Here is a 6,000-nt window from a genome sequence, read left to right on the forward strand (position 1 = left end):
TTTAGTTACGTCTATTCAGTCGAGTCTTAAGTCTGTTTCTGTGTGTCTGGCGCCTTTGTGGCCATCCTGTCGGTGTCAATGTCCTAAATAGTAGGTTCGTACAGTACCGAAGGCTGTCAACAAATTGTAGAGGTCTCCTCGATATAAATTCTGTCATAGTCGGTAGTTCGAATGTCGTATATATGTGGTCCGTCTTTGCTCTTTGAAGTGAACCATGTATCGCTATACGTCCCTGTATACCGCTCTGAAACTGTTGATATGGTTTGATAGTTTTAAAATATTTTGACTATTAATTGACCTTTTATTCTGGTGGGAACAGGATTAGAGAATGAAAGGAAATGAATAACGCCAGTGGACTGACGCGGCAGATTGGGGTGCAAAGCCCGTGGAAGGGGGCGCAATACATAATCGGATATTACGGGAGCGGAGAGTGGTCGCTCTGGGTCACGCGCAATAGCTAAATTAATTTGATGACTTATACTTTGGTGATGAATTTATGGTTTCGTGGTATTCAACGCTTTCTCAAATACCTGGCAGTCTCGCCACCCAACCTTAGGGAGCCCCGCAATGTCGTATCGCCCAGGGTCCAAGTCTAGAACCGATACTCCACTTAGTGTTAAGTATTTAATTAAGTTAGTACTTAATTTCGCTCATCCTAAATTGAAATTAAAAAGAAAAAGATTTTTTAAATTTAAGTTGAAAGTAATTATACTCGTTTCGTATTTTTAGAAGGGAATATGAAAAATGTATTGATGTAAAGTAGTGCCTTGAGCGTAAGTGGGAGTCCTTCTGAAAGTGGGGAGGTGATACGCTGTCATTCATAGTTATGCTGTTGGAAATAATGAGGTGGAGTTTGGTGCTCCTGGAAAGTTTATTCAACAATTTATTGGGGTTCCTAACAGTTTTGACCAAATTTTCCGACTTACCAATATTCTATTCCAAAAAAAAGAGACAAAAATTTCGTGAATTTATTTTGACATCCTGAAAACTACTATTCTTAGGAAAATCGTCATTATAAAGTACTTTATGGTACATTTAACGAACCTCAAATTGAGCCCTAATCCGTTCATCAAATAGTTCCTGAGATATTTTATGTTTCTCAAGACACATGACTCATTTTCAATATATGTTAGGTACTGTCGATTCCAAGGATATGAAAGGGAAAATTATCAAAGATTAATTGCATTCAACAAAATACTCGTAATACGATAATTGGAGACTGGATTTTTATACAATAAAAAACCCAAAATGTGTAAAATCGTGCAGTAAAAATTTAAAATGTGCATAAGACACTCAAATCCTGCAATAACAATCAGCTTTATTGTTTACTCGATAATATTATTACATGGAAAGCTTTCTTGTTGAATCAAATTAAACTCGCTAAACACTCTCTATATTTATATAAATAAAATAAAAAACCTAATATTTTGTCCATAACTGAAGAACTAGGAGGAAGCATATTGTATTAAATGACTTTATATTCTTATTATGAAAAATTCGATTTTATAATTTAATTTAATCAAATTTAAGTTTTAGAATACTTCTACTGTGTAGAAAGGAGTATTTAAAAATATTCTTCCAAGCAAAATTAATTTTTTACCCTAAAATTTCCTTTAGCCTGTCCTACCGCTTAGCTTTTCAATTGTTCATTTACATTGGAATATAGTATTAACCAAAAAAAAAACTAACCAGAGATAAGTCAATCTAGAAAAGCTCTAAAAGTGTATAGATATAATCATATCAGACTAATTGAATTGATTTTAAAAATTTAAAATATAATAATATATATATAAAAAAGATTGAAAATACTATTAGTGGTAACTAAGTCAGTGGAAGAATGAAAGGCTTGAGGTGGAGTGAGAATTCAAGTTAAAAATAATAACAGTGAACTTTTCTATAACAAGCTTATTCTGGAGAAACTTTTCATAGTTACCAGAAGCCACTGTTTAATACAATTCCAAGAACTATTTTTTTAACAAGTTGAATCCAATTCTTGTTTGTGTAATCAATTTACAATTTGTAATTTCGATTTTTACTTTACAAATTTACAAATTGTAAATTTACAAATTTCTTATAAGCGCTTATTATAAGGACAGGACAAGTGCTAGACACAAAGTTCAGGCGGAAGGAAAGAAGTGGGAGAGCCTACTGGATAAGGAAAAAAGAATCCCAGGCAATCTTAGCAGAGCTGAGAGAGTGGCCTGTTTTCGGCTAGTGACAGGACATGATCTGCTCCAAAAACACCTCCATCGAATTGGCATCGTAGATTCCCCGAAATGTCCTCTATGCAACATGGGGGACATGGATGGGGTCCATCTCTTGGCGTGTGTTGGTCTGGTGGATGTTGAGCGAGATACGGACGAACTAAGAGGACGAATAAAATTGTATTGGGCTGCGAGAAGGAAAATGGCGTAATAGCCCACTTCCTGTGGCGTAGGGAAAAAAAAACAATTTGTCATTTGTCAATTTAAAACTAAAATTAAAATTACACAAAATAATGAAATGAATAAATGGTGTACACATACATGTTTAACATGAGAAATCTAGTTCAGGTATGCAATTATATGCTACAAAAATTTAGCTTACAAAGAATAACACGTGTAGTTTTGTGCAGAAAAACTCAAAACGTGCGAAATAGTGAACAAACTTGCTATTTCGTGCAAAATAAAATTAGTACCGTTTGAACGGTTTTTCCATGATTACAATTGCTGTTGATGTTTGTTGGAATTTGGAGCTAAGGTACAAATGATGTAAATGCACGAAAGTCCGGTCATAGTGATAACTCATTACTAATAAAAAAGTTGTTTGAAGAATTGTATCTCAGAGAATATTATAGGTAAAGAGTTCTATTAGGGCTCTATTTGAAGCTCCTTAAATGAAGACTATTTTTTTTTTAAAATATGGTTAATTTGCTAGGAATAATAGTTCCTCAGATATTTGTCTAAATATTGATCCTTATTATCATTAGGAAAAACATATTGGTGTCTTAACGTATTGAGTTCTATCAGAGATCAAATTTTAGTAATTTTTCCGAGCGATGTAAAATGGTCTGTGTTACAGTGAAAAAAGGTTGCTCAAAATAGTAAAAAAACATATAGCAAAGAACAAGAGTAAACAGAATGCAGCTTGACAAACATTTTAAATCAATAACGATCTAAAGATAGTTGCACTTGGCTTTACGTCGTCTTCCAAGCAAGTCCTGATGAAGGCTAGAAATTATGGCCGAAACGTTGGTACCAATAAGTTTTTTTTACGTATTTGTGTTATTCTCTCGCCGCAACCCCAACCATCTTCTCCTCATATATATTTATAATTGATATTTAATCTTTGCCAAGAGGCGAAGGATTTACTGGTTTTCAATTATCCATATTACGTGATGCCATTATAGCTATGACAATAAATGTCATTATTAAAGCTGTGAACGGCTGATCAAGGAGGTCGTCATTAGAGGATCAGAAGATGTCAACGCTTCCTCCCATAATTATAAGACTCAATAATTAATTAAGCCACCTTTATTGATCGCCACAAGGGCCTTGTCTCTTCATTAATTACATATAGCCTTAATAGTGATCATCTAACTTAACTCTATTTTAATAAAAGTTCTAATACTTTTTTGATTCAATAAACAATGGAAAATGACTTGCTTAATTGCTATAAGCCTGCTTTAAGTATATTTTTCCACAATGCTCTATGGATGAAGTCGGTCCTATATTTTTATACAATTATACCCTATTCTCTCATGACGATCTCCTTGACAAGCCGGCAACTGCTTTGATCAATGACCTTTATTGTCATTATAATGATATCACGTTATGATGGATAATTGAAAAGCAGTATTCGCCTCTTGGCAAAGATTAAATATCGATTCAAAATGTTTGTTAAGTTACAATTATTTGTTCTTGTTGTTTTTGCTATAGGGGTTGCTACATAATTGTCCAGTCTTTCCTCCTATCACTCTTCCCCTCCAGCTGTCAAAGCAGGATGTTGGCCAAGAATAAGACATCTGTATTTGTTACAGATAATCGCAAAAAGCTAAAAATAATTCGAGGGGTCTAACGAAAATAGCCCTGTAAGGAAGATATTGAGGGATGTATATTTATCGAGAAGGTAGATCTAGAGGGCCGTGGTGGGGGGTACACGTGAGCCGCAACGTGAGCCGGCCCCCCGGCCAAATCCAACTCACGTCCCCGAACCAGTGTTTGTTTGGTCCCTGTCCCGCTTGTTGTCCAGCTGTCACCACTGCCTTCTTATCTTATCTACACACACTGTGAGTCCTCATCTTATATTCTTATCAATCTCTTACTTAATAAACATCACCTCTCATTATCAACTGTTGTTCTACTGGTAATTATTAAGGTTCATGTGCTTGTTTTAATTCATCAAATGTCGGCTTAGTTAAAAAGCTTACATAAAAAGGCTAAAAATGGAGGTCAAGATCATATGTAATCATTCTTATCATATTAGAACTCAATTAAGTTGATTATTCTTCTGTTTTTAGCTTTCCTCTATTTTGTTTTTAACACAAGTGAAAATACTTTGATGGGTTACCTTTCAAAGCACATAATCCAACTTTAATGTTTTATTGTTATGTCAAAGATTTTACATATGTATTAGTATTACAATCTTCATTAAAAAAACAATTGCTTTGCATTCAATCACTTTTAGGAAACAGTCCTGTTTACACTTGAAATTTGTTTCTTCACTTAATGATCGAAACGTTGTTCTATATTACGTTTATCAAGAGGGGGGGGTAAGCTGTTTACAAGTTAGCAGTCTGTTCGAACCAGAATGTGAATGTTGAAATAGAAATTCAATATCCGTTTCTCTCCCCCTCCAATCTCTTCCTTGATTTTTTAAAATTGATCCTTAAAGCAGGCGTTGAGCCTAAACCCTTTATTTGCTTGACGGCACCAGTTAAACACGCACGGCTTCCCCAACGTCACTGGACATATTACATTGAAAACATTGTAGTTGGTAGAATAGGGTATTGTTTAACTTCGTACCAACAAAAAAAAAGAGTAATCATAATATTTAAAAGAACAAAATAATAATGCTTCATTTAAAAAAAATCGGAAGAATTCTTGAGGTCAGAAAATAATTATAATATATAATAATAATGTCTCAAGAGTGAGGTGTTAATATTTTAATGTTTTTAAAACTATACTGTTACTTTAATAGTTTTTTATTTATTTATTTTTTACATGGTTTTTCACTGATTTGAGGTAATTATTTTTTACTGATTTCCCTATTTAATTTTAGACCGTATGTTCAGAATAATAATGATATTGTGAGAATTGAATTAATGTATGAAATCTTTCAATAAATTAATTCAGAGATTATTAGGATAACTATAATGTTTATTTTTTACATTATTAGTTTTACATACAATACATTTGAAGGGGCACCCTTTTCCGTGATGAGGCTTCAAAAAAATTATAGGAGTAACACGACAGTAACTTGTGTGGAACCTAACTATTGGTAGTGCTTTTATGGCAGTTTTTTGTTGTAAGATCCGTTATGTTTTCAGATACAACAGAGGGAATGGTATGGGAACCAACATGGTATGTTGGCAATGGTATGGGAACAAAGGTTGTTTCTAAATTGCTACAAACCTTTAACACATCGGACAATAAGGGCATAACCCGTGACATAATAAGGAGTATTAAGGAGTTTAAATTGTAAGGATTGGTCAAGGGAGGAATTTTATGGTTTAGTGTGGCCTAAAACGTTACTTCTTACGTCCAAAGAGGCCTAATTATTGTCATGTGAATGAACGTTTTGTAAAACCGATAGGAAATTTAAAGCTTTTGTTTTTGAAAATGTTGAATTGGTTAAATACGGCCAGCAGCTTTGCGATCCAAATTTCTATTGGTTCATTATTCATTTGTTTCAGTCGTTGCGAGCGCCAATCAGGACCGTGTTTAACCTAATTTGGTCACCAATCAGGACCGTGTTTATCCTAATTTGGTCACCAATCAGTACCGTGTTTAACCTAATCTG

At 33.9% G+C, this 6,000-nt stretch overlaps 1 protein-coding gene across 2 annotated transcripts in view; it reads left to right on the plus strand.

Moving 5' to 3' along the window:
* Positions 1 to 4,150: 4,150 nt before the first annotated feature.
* tim (timeless) overlaps positions 4,151 to 6,000 on the plus strand; it is a 74,101-nt gene continuing 72,251 nt past the window's right edge. For both annotated transcript variants that reach the window (XM_014422710.3, XM_067047014.1), the window contains exon 1: positions 4,151 to 4,267. The gene's annotated coding sequence lies outside the window, so the exon portion shown is untranslated. The remainder of the gene's footprint in view (positions 4,268 to 6,000) is intronic.

The sequence above is a fragment of the Halyomorpha halys genome, unplaced genomic scaffold (genome assembly GCF_000696795.3).
Source record: "Halyomorpha halys isolate HHAL.00 unplaced genomic scaffold, Hhal_1.1 Scaffold387.1, whole genome shotgun sequence".
Lineage (NCBI taxonomy): Eukaryota > Metazoa > Arthropoda > Insecta > Hemiptera > Pentatomidae > Halyomorpha > Halyomorpha halys.